Here is a 19,830-nt window from a genome sequence, read left to right as displayed (position 1 = left end):
AGGATTCGCCCCAGGCCTGCCTGACTCCACAGCTCTCAGCCACCAAGACCCAGAGTTCAAGTGTGAAAACCTGTGAGCCTCAGACACACAATCAGAAACAACACTCATGCACCTCTGAAAAAGCTGAAAGAGGGAAAATAGAATGGGGTTTCCAAATCCTCAATTTACATGCATATTTTACTCCTTGAGTAAGACAAGGCATTACCATCGAAGCTTGTCTCACTCACGTTGAACTTTGGAAACGTGCAGCATTGTCCCAGAGCTGCAGGATGGCTGGGGCAGTCAGAGGGATGCCCAGATCCCTGTCTGGTAGAGGTGCAGGTGAGGGTCCACTGGGCAACGGGCTCAAGCCCACCAGGTTTGACAGCCAGGAAAAAGAATGCGGCTACGCTTTTATGCACAGTCATCTCCCAGGTCCTCAGTCCCAATGCCAGACCCACAGGAGTGGAATGAACATGGCGGGGGCGGAGTAAGGGTACAGCTCAGCTTGGCCCCCACTCCAGGAGGTGAAGCCTGTGACCTAGGCTGATCCAAACAGCACATCCGACCCACTGGGCCCCAGTGATCGCTTCAGGTGTTAGCATGTGACCCACGTTCATCTGGTTAGAGGGAATTGCACTTTGGGAATTCTAGGGCACAGGGCTTTCTCTAGTTCTAGATCATGTAACTATGCAGGAGTGAGGCATGTGCTACCATGACGGAAATCAGCCTAAGAGGAGGCTAGCCATAGAATTGAGTGCAGAAGGAAGATCACAGAGAAATGAAGGCAGAGATTTGAATTTTACTTGTAGGAGACAATGTGGCAGGGACCACTGGGTTCTTGCAAAAATATGCATTCTTTCCTCTATTGTTCTCAGAAACAGAAACTTGATTTTGCATAGCTATGTGACCAAGAGAAAAATTACATTTTCTAGCCTCCCTTGCAACAGAGGAGACCATGTGATTAATTCTAGCAAATGGTACACAGGTAGAAGTTCTCAGGCAGGTATTCCAGAAAAGACTCTTTCAAAAGGAAGCCCTTCCAGGGACTTCCCTGGTGGCACAGTGGTTAAGACTCCTCCTGCCAATGCAGGGGACATGGGTTCAAGCCCACATCTGGGAAGATCCACGTGCCACGGAGCAACTAAGCGCATACACCACATCTACCGAGCCTGAACTCTAGAGCCTGTGAGCCACAACTACTGAGCCCACATGCTGCAACTACTGAAGCCCACTCACCTAGATCCTGTGCTCCACGACAAGAGAAGCCACCACAATAAGAAGCCTGCACACCGCAACAAAGAGTAACCCCTGCTCTCCACAACTAGAGAAAGCCTATGCACAGTGATGAAGACTCAATGTAGCCATAAATTAATTAATTGATTGATTTTTTTAAAAAGGAAGCCCTTCCAATCAACAGTGTACTGGAGGCAGGGCAACTAGGCAAGAAAATGAAACAAAATGTATTCGGATTGGAAAGGAAGAAGTAAAACTGTCTACTTGCAAATGACATGATCTTGTACATACACTAAGAAATACACACACACACACACAAACACCTATTCAAGCTAATTCAGCAAAGTTGCAGGATTCAAGATCAATATACAAAAGTCAGTTGTATTTCTATATACTAACAATGAACAATCCAAAAATGAAAGTAAGAAAACAATTCTACTGACAATAGCAGCAAAAATAAAATAAAATACTTAGGAATAAATGTAACAAAAGTGTAAGACTTGTACATTGAAAACTACAAAACATTGTTGAAAGAAATTAAAGAAGACATTAAGTAAATGGAGAGACACCTGACATTCATGGATTAGAAGACTTAATATCATGAAAATGTCAGTACTCCCTAAATTGCACTGCAGATTCAATGCAATACCTATCAAAATTCCAACTGCCTTTTTCACAGAAATGGACAAGATGATCCTAAAATTACACGGAAATGCAAGAGACTTAGAATAGCCAAAATAGTCATGAAAAAAGGACAAATTGGGATGATTCACAATTCCCAATTTCAAAATGTACTACAAAGCTACAGTAATCAAGAATGCATGGTACTGGCATAAGGTGATAGATGATAGATAGGTAGGTAGATAGATTAGATAGATAGATAGATGATAGATAGATAGGTGATAGATAGATAGATGATAGATAGATAGATACATAGATACATAGATAGATAGATACATAGATAGATAGATACATAGATAGACAGATACATAGATAGATTAGATAGATAGATGATAGATAGATAGATAGATAGATAGATAGATAGATAGATAGATAGATAGATAGATGATAGATAGATAGATAGATATAACAGAATTGAGATTTCAGAAATAAACTAAACAGATATGATCAATGGAGTTTCAACAAGGGTGCCAAGACAATTCAACACATGGTACTTGAACAACTGAATATCCACATGGAAAAAGAATTAATTTGGACCCCTACCTCATACCATATACAAAAATTAACTCAAAGTGGATTGAAGTCCTAAATGGTAGAGCTAAAATTATAAAAGTCTTGGAAGTAAACAAGTGTACATCTTCATGACCTTAGGCAACAATTTCTTAGATATGACACTTAAAGCACAAGCAACCAAAGTTAAAAATAGGTAAATGTGACTTCATCAAAATTGAAGCTTTTGTGCATCAAAGAGCACTATCGAGAGAGTGAAAAGACAACCCACAGAATGGGGAAAATATTTAGAACTCATATAACAGATAACAGTTTATATCCAGAACATTAAAAAAAAACCCTAATTTTAAAATGGGCAAAGGATTTAAATAGACATTTCTCCAAAAAAGATATACAAATGGCCAATAAGTGCACACGAAGATGCTCAACATCACTAGTCATAAGGGAAACGCAAACCAAAATCACAATGAAATATCACTTCACACCCAGGAGGATGACTCTAATCAAACAGACAGACAAGGGATTTCCCTGGTGGTCCAGTGGTAAAGAATCCACCTTGCAACGCAGGGGACTTGGGTTCAATCACTAGTCAGGGAACTAAGATCCCACATGCCTCAGGGCAACTAAGCCCACGTGCCACAACTACTGAGTTCCTGCACCTCAACTAGAGAGACTGTGTACTTCAAACTGCAGAGCCTATGCGCCCGAGAGCCTGTGCACTACAAATAGAGAAGAGAAAACCTGCACACCACAACTAGAGAAGAGCCCATGTGCCGCAATGAAGACCCCATGAGTCAAAACGAAAAGTCCCGTGTGCCACAACTAAGAACCGACACAGCCAAAAATAAATTAAATAAATAAATAATCTTTAAAAAAAAAGAACATAATAACAAGTGTTGGTGATGGTGTGAAGAATCTGTAACCTTAATGAACTGCTGATGGAAGTGTAAAATGGTGCAGCCACTTTGAAAAACAGTCTGACAGTTCCCCAAAAAGATAAACACAGGTCACCATTTGATCCAGAAATTCCACTCATAGTTTGTATATATGAATGGAAAAATGAAAACTTGTCTACACAAACATTTGTACAAAAATGCTCAGAGCAGCATTATTCATAATAGCTGAAAAGTGGAAGCAACCCAAATGTCCATCAACTGGTGAATGAATGAACAGCATGCAGCATACCTGTGCAGCAGAATATTATTCATCAATAAAAAGGAATGAAGTACTGATACATTCTATGACAGGTATGAAGCTTGAAAATCTAGTGCTAAGTGAAGGAAGTCAGACACAGAAATCTTCCATTTTACATGAAATGCCCAGAATAGGCAAATCCAAAGAAACATAAAGTAGGTTCATACTTGCCAGGGTCTGGAGGAAGAAAGGAACTGAGGCGGAGGAGGAGTGATTGCTAATGGGTACAGGGTTTTTGGGGAGGCAGTGATGAAGATTTCTGCACTTAATGTTGAGGATGCAGAATTCTGTGAATATACTAAAAATCAGTGAATTGTACACTTTAAGATGGTGAATTTAATGGTATGTGAATTGTATCTCGATTTTAAAAAACTATTCTTATTGTTTAATCCAATTTGAGGTAGATTTTCTATTTCTTGTGAAGAAAACAAAAGCCTCTTCTCTGATACTCAGTGGGGCTGCCCTAGTCTGCCTTCTGCCTTATTGCCCTGCCAGGAAGGCAGTCTGTTTTCTCCCGGAACATGGATGGGGATGGGGCCTAGCCTTGGCCACTGGGACCAGGGATCGCTTGAGAGAGCTATGTGCAGGACCAGAGGTGGCCCCCAACTTCTGAGAAGGAACAAAGTCCCATGCACTGGTGTACACTTCATGGGTGTTCCTGCCTCAGGGCTCTGGAAGAGCAGGAATCGCAGAGCAACCCCATCAGATTGGTTCATGGACCACTCTCCCCTCTTCTGCAGGTCGCTGGTCAGCCTGTGTGGTCAGATGCCCACGCGGTACCGCAATGACCTCCCCTGGACCAGAGCAGCCTGCACTGCTTCCGTGAGCAGAGGGACGAGAGAGGTGACGGGGTAATGACTGACACACATCATACAGTAATCTCAGCCCATTCTGCAACTTCATCCCGAAGAAGACCAGGTACTCTGTTAAGCACATCATACAAGGGGTGTGTGTGGGGGGGTGTGTGTGGGGGGGGTGTGTGTGGGGGTGTGTGTGTGTGAGACTCCAGCTTTGGAAATGTGCAGCCTAAATCCCCCACAGCCATGCCCCATGGTGGCCAGCTTTCAGGTCCCCTGCCCACAATGCAGGAGTACACGACCTGGGAAAATGGCCCATCACGAGGGACACCCTGGGAAGCTCCCATCACAGGCACGAATTCACATGGATTTAGACTAGAAGCAGGTGAGGCTCCCTGTCTCAAGGTAATGTCCATTCCATCACCACACCACTGGTCAGCCACACTGAGGGGCAGCATGTCAGGACAGACCTCAAACTCTCTATTCTCTGGCTCCAGTCAAAAGAGCATTATTCATGGAGGACTGCCCAGAGAGCACACATTCCTTGGACTCCTGGAGATCACACCCACCAGAGAGCCTCAGGCCTGGCTGTGTGGTTTGGCCCATCAGGATTGTCTGCAGAGGGCTGTTAAGACAGGCCCAGGAAACCAGTGTTCTGTTGTTATTATGCTGTTGATTTGTTGGGGATTTTTTTAAATCTTTTTAAAAGTATGCATTCACACAGAAAAAGGCACAGAACAAAAAACATGCAGACAGTGAAGTAAACACCCATGTAACCACCACCCAGCGAAGGAAAGGAAACATTGCCAACTCCCTGGGAGCCCCTGGGGCCCCCACCTCACCAAAGATAACTTCATTTAAGTGGAACCATACAATGTGTACTTGTGTGTCAGGCTACTTTCACCCAGAGTTATGCTTACGAAACCTATTCATGTTATTGCATGCAGCCATAGTTCATGAATTCTCATAGCTTAAGTAGTCCACTGTAAGAATGAACTGTGAATGGACTTTTGGGTCCATTTCCCACTGGAGGCTATTACAAATTATGTTGTCAGGAATGTTCTGGACATGTATCCTGATGTGCACATATATGTACACTTCTGTTGGGCATATTTCTACAAGTGGAATTGCTGGGTCATTGAAAATGGAGGCCTTCAATTATGTGAAAATAATAGAGATAGAAATAATACCAAATTCTTTCCCCAAATGGTTGTTCCTATTTACACTCCCACCAGCAGTGTGTGAGTTCCAGTTGCACCACATTTTCACCAACACTTGGTATTGTCAGTCTTTGTAATATTAACCATTCTGGTGAGTGAAGGTGCTGCATTAGTTAGCTACTGCTGCATAACAAAGTACCCTAAAAGAGCAAGCATTTATGAGCTGAAGGTTTCTGTGGGTCAGGATGTCAGGAGTAGCTTATCTGGGTAGCTCTGGTTCAGAGTCTCTCAGGAGGTTGCAGTCAAGATGCCAGCCAGGGCTGTGGTCATTGAAGGTCTAACTGGAGCTGAAGGATGCCCACTCACATCAAGGCAGGAGGGCTCAGTTACTCACCACCTGTGCCTCTCCATAGGGCTGCCTGACAGTCCTCATGACAAGGCATCAGGTCCGTCAGCAAGGGATCCGAGGTGCAGGGAGAGGCCACAGTGTCTTCTACGATCTGGTGTTGGAGGCAAGACACCATTACCTTTGCCATGTCCTATCTCTAAAAGTGAGTCACCATAATGGAAAAGAATATGAAAAAGAATATACATATTTGTAACTGAATCACTTTGCTGTACAGCAGAAACAAACACAACACTGTAAATCAACTATACTTCAATAAAATTAAAATAAATAATCTTCTTTTTTAAGTATCACTCAAGTCCAGCCCACACTCAAGGGCAGGGAACTTAAGTTCTACCCATTAAAAAGCTGAGCATTCAGGAATTTGTGGGCAGGTTTTAAAGCTACCAGAGGTATTTCATTGTGGTTTTAACCTGCTTTTCTCTGACTAATGAGGTTGAATACCTTTTCATGTGTGTACTGGCCATTTGAATTAACTCTTTTACAAAGTACCTGTTCACGTCTTTCCCAATTTCCTATTGTAGTGTTTGTGTTTTCTTGCTGACTTGTAAAAATTCTTTATACACGCTGGAAATGAGTCCCTGTCAGCTATATGTCCCCATGATTGTATAAGCTGTGTCATAAATCCATACACACACAGACATATATATGATCTCTCACTGGATTTGCTTCTCTGGTTGAACCCTGACTGATACACCTAGATTACTTTGCCTTTCCCATTTAAATCTAAACCCACATAGAGTTGATTTTTGTGTGTCTGGTGCGAGATGGGGTTCAAAGTTTTATTTGTTTTCCATTTAGATTCTCAATAACCAGCACTGTTTATTTAAAAAAACAAAAACAAAAACAAAAAAACAAAACTTCTTTTCCTACTGCTTTGCCAGCTTTGTCACAAATCAAGAATGCATGTATTCACAGGTCTGTGTTTTCTAAGCCGATCTGCTTTGGCCAGTAAGAAATTCAGTTTCAAATTTGCTGCCAAGTTTCAGTAATGTGTCAGACTTTATGACATGATTTCTGATACCAATTTACCACTGACTTCACCTTATAATTCAGTCCTTATTTTCCCTTCACGCTGGTGCACAGTTAGATGCTCATTAAATCTTGGTTTCCTCCCTTTCCCCTGCTTTGGAAAACAGAGAGCCCTAGAACTGAGCTACACGATGGCTGGTTTTCATGAGGGGCGCAGCGGGTGGTGAAATGGTCCCGCCAGCCCCAATGATGCTGATGGGAGAGGGGCAACTGGTGGAGTGAAAGTCTGAGCATGGAGAGACCTAGCAGAGAAGCACAGCACACAGACCTGGACATGGGAAACCGGGCAGGGACAGTCCCCATCCCACAGAGACAGAGAGGTAAAGAGGGTGGCCATTGCACATAGGCCTTAGATTTGTAAATGTAATTTGTTTAAATTACAAACATCCTATGGAAACACTCCTTTACCATCATGACAATGTCACTCAAGAGAGTGGGTAAAAACAACCCCCCAACCTAACCCAGCGTTGCTTCTCATCTTTCCTGTGTCCGTGTGAACATGGGGTCTTTCCCACACAGCGTCCTCAGAGCCAACACACAGCAGTGAGCCCTGTGCTTCTTCACGAAACGTTATCACCAGTGGCCTGTGGGCTCCCACCTCCTTCTGAACCAGCCACAGCGCTGGGCACGTGGTAGGAGCTACACACAGGAGTTTGGAAAACTGGGTGCAACCCTGGTTACGTTCTTCATGATTCCTCCTTATCACGAACGATGATGGAACTCCAAAAATAGTAAGCAATCTCCCATTACACCCTGACACAGAGCAAGCTCCTCTGTGACGCTGCTGAAGGACAAAAGCGACACAGATGGCAGTGTGTGGAGTGTGCTGCCTTTTCTGCAAAAATTGGGTAAAGGGGGAATGTATGCAATATCTGCTTGAATATGCAGAGGGTACCTCTGGGAGGACACGCAGAAATGTGTGATGTCAGCTGCTGCAGGGAAGAAGATAACCCTTCACCAGGAGCCTTTCACAGCTCTTGGCATTTGAGCCAGTAAATACTCTGCCTGTTCACAAAAATCACAATTGTTTTAAGAAAGAAACAAAAGAAGGAATGAGGTCTTGAAGTCCTGAAAGGGTGCAGCTCCCTAGCTAAGACGGCGGGGCATGAGGAGCGGTCTTGCCCACTCTGGAAGGAGGCTGCCGCCCACCAGCCTCACCAGTCCCACCAGCCCCGCCAGACCCTTCAGCCTCACCAGCCCCACCAGCTCCACCAGACCCACCAGCCCCACCAGCATCACCAGCCCCACCAGCCCAGGCCGCCACATCCCCCAGCTCCCCCCTCGCAGACGCTGCTCTGGCAGGAGCCCCCGTCGGAGACCACGGAAGCCAGGCCTGCCAGGCTGCACAACCTCCCTGGTATTCCTCCTCCCTCGCAGCTGCTGGCAAGGCACCTCTTTTTCTTGGCAAGGCACTCTGTGAAAAATGCGGTGGCCACAGGGCTGCATCTGCAGACAATGGCTTGGACGCGGTTCGGATTGGGAAAAATCTCTTTACCCCTGTGCTCCAAATCCCTACTCCCTGCCGCAGCCAAGCCGGGCACCAAGGGGCAGAGCGAGGAGCGGGCTCTGAGAAGGGCCGTGCGGCTGCCCGGCCAACACCCGAGGCAGGGGTGGCATCTGGAAGTGGGCACAGGCTCTCAGAGAACAGAGCTCCAGGGGAGGTGGGCCAGGATGGGGAGTCTGTGGGTGCACATGTACGGGCACGTGCAGGAGGTCTGGGTAACGGTGCACGCACGTGTGTGCACATCTGGGTACACAGGTGCCTGCACACCAGCCTGGTGTGTATCAGAGAAGCCTTGCCCTGCAGTGGGGCACACATCTGGAGGTCCTCCCTGTGGGCTTGAGGCAAGCGTGATGTGATCCACCTGCAAAGTCCAGCACCTGTTTCACCACTTGCTAGCTGGATCTCTAGAAAATTCTGTTAGTGCTTAACTTTAGGTGCTTTATCTATAACAAGGGGTAGTGGTGAGGTCTCAAGAAATAATTTGTCTGAAGGGCTCCACACACTCTACGGACACAGACACTGAACAAATGCAGCCTCCGGCCGCTGGCCTCTCGGCCTCGTACCCCCCGGACCCCGCCTCACACCCCGCACCAGGGATGCAGGCTCCTGGGAGGCCCATCCTGACAGAGGAAGTGGGCCTTGATGTGGAGGCCAGGGGTGATCCAAATACAGGGCAGGTTCGTATCAAGATATCCTTAGGGAGAAACAAAAGTAGAAAATGTCAAGAAAGAGGCGGCAATCTGGCGGCCACAGCCTGGTCCTGAGGGTTTGGGCCTATTTTTCTGGCTTTGACCCTGGATCCCACTGGTGGGCCTTTCTGGTCCTAAAAGTACGTGGTCTCCCCACAGGCCAGCCGAGGCCAGGGCTTGTGGCCCAGTGCCCAGGGCAGGGCCCGGCGTAGGGCATGTGGAGAGGCACCAAGATGAGGAGTCAATGGCCCAGGTGACATCCCCTGGACTTGGCCAGACCCGCCAAGGATGAGTGGTATTTGTGCTGAGCCCACAGAAGTCCCACTCTTTGAGAGGGGCCCCACCCAGCCACAGCAGCCGTGGGATCGTGCCCCTCCCCAAGATGGGGCAGGCCAGACACCTATCCTCCAAACTTCTTTCCTTGTGGCCTCAACGGTGTAAATTCAGAAACCAAGAGTCCAACCCACGGGCTCCACACTGAGAGAAAGCAGGTCTGAAGGGAGAAAAGGACCAAAAGGACCCAACAGGGGCTTGAGTACAGAGCCTGACCCCAGACACGTCAGCCAGTGTGTCAGCCTCTTCGGTCTGCCCTCCTGGTCACCCTCCTCCACCCACTGGATGGCCTCGGAGGACCCCCCTTGCCCTATGGCCCTCTGTCACCACCAGCCAATGAGAGGCACCAGCAGATCAGGCAAAGAGAGGTCTGGTGTTGATTCCAGCAGCCCCTTCCCTGCTGGACCACTGCAGTCAGGGTCCAGTGCTGAGGATGCCGCGTGCGTACAGCTGCTGCCCTGCGGGGCTGCCCCAGGAGAGAAGGTGCTGTGGGCTTTACCTAGACTAGACCCCCCCGCAGGGCTCTGTGCGTACAGACCCCTCCCATCATGGCAGCCTGCGCAAGGGAGGGTAGTTACATAGTCAGTGTTATTAATTATCTTTCACACTTGAAGAACAAGTGGATGGGGGGGCCAGTTGGGCGGTGCCCTGGTCTGCCTGACACTCTCAGGAAGCTGCCTTCTCAGGAAGGATCCCCTGCCCCACAGGGCAGCTATTTCACCATACCTGGTGAAAGGGCAGATCAAGGGACAACAAGGATACTCATCTATTTTAGCTCAAAGGCGGGGAAAATGATTCCTGAGAAAACTCAAGGCTCACCTCACATAGGTTTAGGGTTTAGATTTATTGTACCTCATGACCTAGGTACCACACATACCAGAAATCAACATGAAGAGTATTCTTGAGCTGGTAACACCCCATGGATACCTGGCAAAATTAAATATCTATTCTTGCAATCCAGGTCACAAAGAAGTACCATGGAAAAGCCCTAGCTCACTCACCAGAACTGCAAACCAGGAAGTGAGCCACCAAGAGCAAGAGTCAAAGGAACCACAGAGAATCAGGCTCCAAATACTTCATACAATGGGATTACTGATAAGTGCTATAAAACATGAAGGAAAAGAGAAAAATTGTAAGAGCAGAGTATTGAATAAAAAGAGAGTGCAGGTGCTCAGATAAAATGTTGGCTGCTGCATGTGTTGACATCAGGCATTTCTCATTTTCCCAGGAGTATTCCTCTGTCAATATTGTGTTTGACTGCAAGGAATAGAAAGCCCAACTGACCAACATTGGTTGGTCAAACCAGAATATTTCTCATACAATCAGAAAAACATTGTGACTTTGAGCCAGTTCTGGTAGAATTTTTGACAAGCCTGAAGTATTAACTTCAGAGGAAGGCTTCTGTTGGTGCTGGCTCAGCTGCTCACCTATGGCATCTCAGGCCCAGCTTCCATCTCTCCACTTGCCTCCCTTAGTAAATCAATGTTTTCCTCATCCTTGCTGTCTCATGGTTACAAGATGGCTGCTGCCACTCCAGGTATTATGTCACTGAAGGAGGGTGATGGGGAATGTGAGGGTGAATATCCAGCTACATCTGTCCCTGCTTCCTCAGAAACACGACCACCAGCACTACCTCCACCACAACGACCATCACCATCACCACCTCCACCATCACCACAACTACCACCACCACCACCACCTCTATCACCATCACACCACAACTATCACCACTATTACCATCACCTCCACCACCACCATCACCACCTCCAACACCATCACCATCACCATCATTACCACCACCACCATCACCAACAACACCTCTAACACCAACACCATCATCACCACCACCACCATCACCTCCACCACCACCTCCAACACCACCACCATCACCACCTCCAATACCATCACCACCACCACCACCACCATACCACCATCACTACCTCCACCACCACCATCACTACCACCACTACCCCTACAGAAGTCATAGCTTGTGTCTCACTAGCAGGAACCATGACTTATGTTCACCACTAGCCTACAGGGACACTGGGAAAAAGAGTATGTCACCTGAGGCCAGCATATCATGGACCCCAACAACACAGATTCTCTTAGCAAGGAAAGGCGAAAGGGAACGATGTCATTGAGTAGGCAACTGATATGGTCCCACAGCCCTCAGTTCTGACCCCCAGCACACACATACCGTTGCTTCTTCTGGTGATCTAGGTGGAGGGAAGATGCATGGGGACCATATCAAACCTTTAGGAGGAATTTTTCAAACTAATCTCCTCACCCCCTCAACATCCAAACTTCCACAATGTCCCCTGAGGTGTGGTCTCCAAGCCCTATCGCCTATACATTGAATCACTGACCCACCGAATATGAGATGCCCCTCAGATATGCCAGGACTGGCATGAAGTTCAAAGCCGCACCCTGTGACCACCGGCCCCGGAGGCTAAGTAAGGCCCAGACTTCCTGGCTGTCCACAGGTCCCCTACAATCCCCACATGCTTCACTCTCTCTGACTCTTACAGATACCCTTCTCCTCTCAGGGACACATCCTTCCAGAAGACTCCTGTGTGGCAACAGAGATTGGGCAGGAAGCTTCTTGACCGAGGGTGAATTTAGGGACCTGCTAAAGAAATAAAAAAATGTTATTAAAAGTAAAACAGTAGGAGGTAATGTTTAACCAGCTCAAGAAAGCACACTCTTCAGTCATGTTCACAATCACCATGAAACCATGAACCATGGGTAATGTTTATTCAATTAATAGAAAGGCCAACTTAATATAAAATTTCTTGGAAAAAGTCTACTGTTGGCCGTTAGCTTACATAAGGAAGTTGTCCTTATTTGAAAGTAATAAAATTTTATAAAAAGTTAATACTTTAGGCTTGTCAAAAATTCCACCAGAATTGGCTCAAAGTCACAAGATTTTGCTGATTCTGGGTTTGATATTAAAAACCACCATGAGAAATTTCCAGAAGCCGATCCATAAGCATTGCTGGTGGTGGGAACCGCTGTCCACACTACCCTTGTGTCCAGGCCACAGCCCTCGGTGAAATTTGACTATAAAGACCCGGACTATTCTGAGACGTGTGGAAGCACAGAATTTGCATGGACTTAAGCGATGAAGCCATTGGGTCATTAAACAGCGGTTTGGTTTTTTTTTACAAAGGACAGAACAAACTCTATTAAAGACAGGACAGAGCAAATGAAGTTCAAGGAGAAAAATTCACTTGCTGAAAATGCTAAAAGTCTGTGTTAGAAGATACACCACAACTTAAATATTTTTGCACGCTTATATCCACTACGGTTCGAATTCCTTACTATTTCCATTTTTTAACATAAATTTCATGCTATTCCAGTTGGTGATGAGTTGAATTTACTTTCAACAACTGAGAGTAATTAACACAGTTATTCGGGGCCGTGGCTACAAGTCTGGATGCCTGGGGAGCTCCAAGGGCTGGGGGCTTTTCTTCCAGAGCGGGTGGTGCCAGGGCTGGTGGGCACGGAAAGGCCCTGTCCACTGGGGGAGGAACAGGAGATGCAGGAGCAGCTCCATGTTGATGGTGAGAGAGGGGCTGGTAGAGGGAAGCAGAGGCAGCAAGGAGAGAAGAGCCAGGTGCAGCAGAAATGCGGATGCTGGCCTCCCTGGGGTTGGAACTGGTCTTAGGTGTGGCCCCAGGTGCCCAGGTCGTCTCTAGAGGGATGGGCAGCGTGCTGAGGTGGTCAGGGTGGTGGGCAGGATGGAGAACACCATCTTCCGTGTCCCAGCCCCCTTTCCCCAGGCAGCCTGTCCTGTCCTCCCCACTACCCCTCTCAATCAGCAGGAGGAGCTGAGGGAGAGGGATGGAGGTCTGCTGCCAGGCCTGATGGCCTACAGGGACCCAGAGAGTCCTGGCATAGCTTAGCTGGGTGACCTTGGCCAGGGACCCTGACTTCTTGAGCCTCCTTATCCGTGAAGTAGGGCCAGAAGCTTCCTGACCACATGGAGTGTTTGTGCACAGACTTAGAACATTACCAGCACACATGAGCACTAAATGTGTTAGCTAGATTGATGTTGTTTTTCCCATTTACAGAGGAGGTTAAATGATGTCTCCAAGGCCAGCCAGCTAGCGAGGGGTGGAACCAGCAGTTAACCCTACCTGTGTGCCGCTTGCCTTGTGGTGGGAACGCATGTGGGGGACCCCTCGTGGGCCCTGGGAGCCTTACATCCCTGCTGCCCCAGGCTCACCTGTGGCAGGGTGCACGGAGGGCGCACAGGCATGGTGAATGGGCAGGCTCAGTGGCTGTGGCCCTACACTTCTTAGTCCAGGAAGGCCCACAGAGAGGCCACTTCTCCACGACCCCTCGCTCCTCTCACCCCGATGTCCTCAGCTGCCCACGGCCCATGTCCTCACATAAAACCAACACCTTGTGACAGCACTGTGGTCACAGCTGTGCGGGAGGACCAGTCATCCAGGGCCTGGGTGTTCTCCTATCTAAACTGGACAACAGAAGTTCCACCTTTGTAAGGATGATAGAAGGTGGTGCTCCTCCAGCTGCCGGGTGCAGAGTCACCTGGGCGAGGGCTCCGTGACCTGTCTCACCGCCTAAATACTTAGGTGCATTTCCCTAGTTCTCCTCTGTACAGGTTTCCCCGGGGTTTCCCACCATTCAGTGGGTGGGGTTTCCACCAAACACCTTCAGCCAGTGAAGAGGAGGTGGCCAGGGTGAGTGACCACAACACCCCTGACCATCTAGGCATTGCCCCCAACCTCCAGCAGCCAGGAGAGGGGAAACAGAGTGGCACATAGCTGGACTTAGTGAGCTGAACCATGCAAAGCCCTTGCTTTAGGTGCCTGAGTTCAAACATAGTTGGCTAGGATTAAGGGTTTTCTTAAAAAAAAAGTAATGAGGAGAGGGTAGATGCAGCTACAGAGATGACGCAGTGGGAGGATCAAGGCTGCAGAGGTCCAGTGTGCCTGGTAGTCACAAGAAGACCACTGCTGACTTCATCTCTTTGTCCGGTCAGTGCTGATGGAGTGTCTACTACATGCCAGGTGCTGCCCCGCGGAGCCTGCCCAGCCAGCAGAGAGGCCATGCCCTTGGAGCCAGCAGAGAGGCCATGCCCTTGGGGCCAATGTCCCAGAACGGGATGACTCACCCACCTCAAAATGGTATGCACAGTTCCTGATCATCCTCTGTCATGCCCTTTGCAGAAGGTTTTTGTGTGTGTTTTAAGAGAATCATGCTTTTTCTCCTTGTATTCCTAGAATAAACCCTATTTTGTCATGGTGTAGCATTACTGGATTTAATTTTCTCCTATTTAGTGTTTTGACACTTATGTTCAAAAGTGAACTTGCTCTAGACTTGTGAGCACGTATGCATCCGTGTGTGTGTGCACGTGCACACGTGAGTGCTGACTTTATCAAGTTTTGACATCAAGGAAATCCTATGGGAATAATTTACCTAGAGTTTGGTAGACTTTGACTATAAAATTGCTTGAGCCAGTGAGAAACTCCAATAGAAAAACTATTATATTTATAACAGCAACACAAAATAATTATCTAGATATAAATTTCTCTCCATCATACTGTTCTTTTTAACTGATGTACCTTTTACATTCCACAAAATGCACAGATCCTCACCTTTCAGTTCTAGAATTTTGACAGCTGCAAACAACCAAATCAAGATCCAGAATATTTCCATCACCCCAGAAAGCTTCCTCATGCTCTTTTCTGCCAGTACCCCACACACTTTTTCAGAATCAATCACCACTCTGATTTCTATCACCAGAGGTTAGTTTTGCTTGTTCTAGAAATTCATATAAATGAAACATACCATACAAAATTTTTTGTGTTTGGTTTCTTTCACACAGCATAGTATTTTTGAGATTCAACCACCTAGCTGTGTGTATCAATAGTTCATTTTATTGGTAAGTATTCCAAAATTGTATATCAAAGTTGTTTAATTCATTCACCTATAGATGGATTTGGGATGTTTCCAATGCTTGGTAACTTGAATAAAATTTTAATACACATTTACATACATGTCTTTTTTAGGACTCTTGGGTAGGTCCCTAGGAGCAGAATTGCTAAGGAGCTGTCATGCTGTTTTACATGCCCACCAACAAGGTATGAGAGTTCCAGTTGCTCCACACCTGATATTGTCAGTTGTCTTAATTTTAGCTAATCTAGTAGGTATGTAGTGGTAACTCTTTGTGGTTTCAATTTGCTTTTACCTGATGACTGTTAATGTTGAGCATCTTGTCACATGCTTATTGGCCATTTATATATCTTCTTTTGTCAACTGTCTAAAAGTCTTTGCCCATTTTAAATTGGGTTGTCTGAATATTAATGACTTTTAGGAATTCTTCAGTACATATTATAAATATGAATCCTTCATCAGATATTCGTATTATGAGTGTATTTTCTCCATCTGTGGCTTGCCTATTTTTTCTTTATAGCATCGTTTGATGCACTTGATGATGTCCAGTTATTATTTTTTGATTTATAGTTCATGTTTTTCATGTGAATTTAGTCAGTGTCTTTGTCTGCCTCAAAGTTATAAGTATTCTCCTATGTTTTCTTCAAAGAGATTGATGGTTCTAGGTCCACATTTAGATGAAGTTTTGAATTATTTTCTGTGTGGTATTTATCTTTTATACAGACATCCAGTTCGTTTCAGTACCACTTGTTTAGCAAGTTTTCCTTTCCCCTTTGAATTAACTTGGTTCCTTGATGAGAAATCAATTGAAAAGAAGAGGCATCTGCTCTCCTATGTTCATTGCAACATTATTTACAACAGCCAAGATATGGAAACAACCTAAATATCTGTCCACAGATGAATGGATAAAGAAAATGTGCTACACATATAAAATGGAATATTATTCAAACTTAAAAAAGAAGGAAATCCTGTCATTTGTGACATGTACGAATCTGGAGGACATTATGCTAAGTGAAATAAGATAGACACATAAATACAAATACTGTATGATCTCACTTATATGTGGTACATTCTTTTAAAAAGCCAAACTCATAGTAACAGAATGTGGAATAGTGTGATTATCAAGGTCTGGGGCATGTGGGAAAGGAGCAGACTTTTTTTTAATCAATTGACCATATTCTGCAGGTGTATTTCCCAACTCTCTGTTCTGTTCCATGTATCCGTTTGTCTATTCTTATGGCATCCTTTACCACCTTGATTACTGTAGCTTGGCTGGAACTCTTAAAACCAGATAACGAGCCTCCTTCATTTTACTCTTTTACAAAGTATTTTGGCTCTTCTATATCCTTTACTTTTTCATATAAATTTTAGAATCAGCTTTCTTCAAAAACACTGCATGAAATTTGTTTGGCATTGTGTTGAGTCCATAAGCCAGTTTTGGAGAAAATTGGCATCTTCTTGAGATTGTGAACTCTAATCCATGAGCATGGTGTATCTCAGCATTAAACTTAGCCCTTATTTAATTTCTGTCAACAATGTGCAGTTTTCAGTATGAAAGTCTTGCTCATCTTTCATCAGATTTATTCACAGGTATTTTAATGTTATTTTTAAGTATTTTTAATCTTGCTTTTGTAGGTTTTTGTGTGCCTCCTTTATAAGATTGAAGATATTCTCTTCTATTTTTAGTTAACTGAGTTTTTTCACAATGAAAGTGTTGAATTTTATCAAGTTCTTTTTCTGAATTTTTTAAAATAATGATACATTTTTTTCTCCATTAGTCATTTAGATTCCTTTAGTCACCACTTTATGGTGGTGAATTACATTGATTTATTTTTGAATATTCGATAAACATTTTTATCCTTGGCATAAATCCCGCTTCACCATCATATATTATTCTTTCTTTCTATGTTTGCTGAATTCAATTTGCTAACATTTTGTTTAGAATTTTTGTACATATGTTTATGAGGGATATTAATCTAATTGCAATCTTCTTGTCAGGTTTTGGTATCGGGGCTATGCTGGCCTCATAAAATGATTTGAGAAGTATTCCCTCCTCCTCTGTTTTCTCCAATGAGTTTTGTTAGATTGGCATTAATTCTTCCATAAATATTTCATAGAATTTCTTGAAAAAGCCATTGGGCCTGGAGGGTTTTTTTTGTAGGAAAGTTTTATTTATTTATTTATTTATTTATTTATTTATTTATTTATTTATTTATTTATTGGCTGCATTGGGTCTTCATTGCTGTGCACCGGCTTTCTCTAGTTGCAGAGAGCAGGGGCTACTCTTCATTGCAGTGCATGGCCTTCTCATTGCGGTGGTTTCTCTTACTGCGGAGCATGAGCTCTAGGCGCACAAGCTTCAGTAGTTAAGGCACATGGGCTCAATATAGTTGTGGCTTGCAGGCTCTAGAACACAGGCTTAGTAGTTGTGGCACATGGGCTTAGTTGCTCCATAGCATGTGGGATCTTCCCAGACCAGGGCTCAGACCCATGTCTCCTGCATTGGCAAGTGGATTCTTAACCACTGAGCCACCAGGGAAGTCCTATAGGAAAGTTTTTAATTATAAGTTTAATATCTTTGATAGACAAAAGGCTATTTAGACTTTCTATTCTTGTGTGAGTTTTAGTAATTTGCAATTTTCAAGGAATTTATCAGCTTCATCTAAGTTGTTGAATTTCCTGGCATAACCTCGTTCACAATACTTTCTCATCACCACTTAAATATCTGTCTGATCTGGGGTGGAAAGATTTTTTTATTTTTGTTTTTGGTTGTTTTCTTTTGTTTTTTGGTTTTTTCCCAGCATTTAATGTTGTCCCACTGTCATCTGCCCTTCGTTTATTCTAATGAAAAGTCAGCATAATTCTTTTTTTTTTTTTTTTTTACTGTTCCTCTGTATACAATGCCTTTTTTTCTCTGGCTGCTTATAAGATTTTATTTTTATCTTTGGGCTTCAGTAGTTTGACTATGCTGTGCCAAGGTGTGGTTTTATTTGTTTTTACTCTGCTTGAGGGTCACTGAAATTCATGCATCAGTGAGGTTAATGTCTTTCATCAATCTTGTTAAATTCTCTATCATCTCTGCTAAATATTTTTTCTGCCCCAATCTCTCTAGCCTCTCCTTCTGATGCTCCACTTATACATTTATTGGACCATGTGGTATTGTCCCACAGATCTCAGATACTCTCTTCTTTTTTGTAATATTCTTTTCTCCTTGTATTTCAGTTTGGAGATTTTCTCTTGACCTATCTTCAAGTTCATGGGTGTTTTCCTCTGCTCTTCATTAGCTCAGCAAATGAATTTTTCATTTTTGATAAAATATTTTTCATTTATAGGATTTCTATTTGGTTCTTTAACATAGTTTCCATATCTCTGTTGAAATTCCCCACGTGTACATAAGTTGTCCATCTTTTCTGGTGGATCTTTTAATGGATGTATCATAGCTGTATTAAAATCCCTTTCAATAACATCAACATTTGGGCTGTCTCTGGGTCTGCTTCTGTTGATTACTTCCTCTCCTGACCATGGGTCACATCTTATTGTTTCTTTGTGTGTCTCCTTACTTTTTTGTTTTGTTTTGTTTTGGTTTTGGTTTGGTTTGGTTTGGGGCATACTAGACTTTGTCCATATAGCAAGCGTTGAGATTGATGTTGATGATATTTACTCTCCAGTAAAGGACATTCCCCTTCTTCCATCAGGCCACTATTGTGAAGAGTTGAGCTAGGTCTGGGCTTTAGTGCCAGGTAGGTACATACTTGCTCTGTGACTGGGATTCTCAGCAGAGATGCTGAGATGTTGCCAGCCCAGATGCTGTTCTCTTTTTACCCCATTTATTTGTTTTCTATTTTCCATTTATTTTTATTTATTGTTTTACTGTGTTTCTATTTATTTGCCTGTTTTCTTCTTACCCGCATTTATAATAGATTTCTCCCCACTTCCAATTCCACCAGGCATAAAAGTGGTCATGGGCTTTTTCACTTTCTGGAATTTGGTACATTTAAGTTCCATGGTTCTCTGGTAGGATTTTTAAAGCTATAACTTTTGTAGCTTATCAACTTGTTCTCATTGTTAGGATTTATTAGTCAATAAATGTTATCAAGAAAATTGACTCAGGATTTGAAAAACGTTATCTCTATCTCATGTATTATAGCAGAATAAATTCCAGATGGAATTAAAATGTAATATTGTGAGAGATATAAAAAAGGTACCAAAAGAATTTATAAGATGACTTTCATATAGTCCAGCGGTATGCAGAGATAGTCTAAACACAACACCAAGGTAAGAAAACATAAAGCAAAATAGATGTACTTAACTAAACAGAAAATTAGAACTTATATATGATAAAAAATATGAATTAAAAGATAAATGAAAGTCTTTGAGAAATTATTTC

The sequence above is a fragment of the Hippopotamus amphibius genome, chromosome 8, assembly GCF_030028045.1.
Source record: "Hippopotamus amphibius kiboko isolate mHipAmp2 chromosome 8, mHipAmp2.hap2, whole genome shotgun sequence".
NCBI lineage: Eukaryota > Metazoa > Chordata > Mammalia > Artiodactyla > Hippopotamidae > Hippopotamus > Hippopotamus amphibius.
This window is presented reverse-complemented; position numbering follows the sequence as displayed.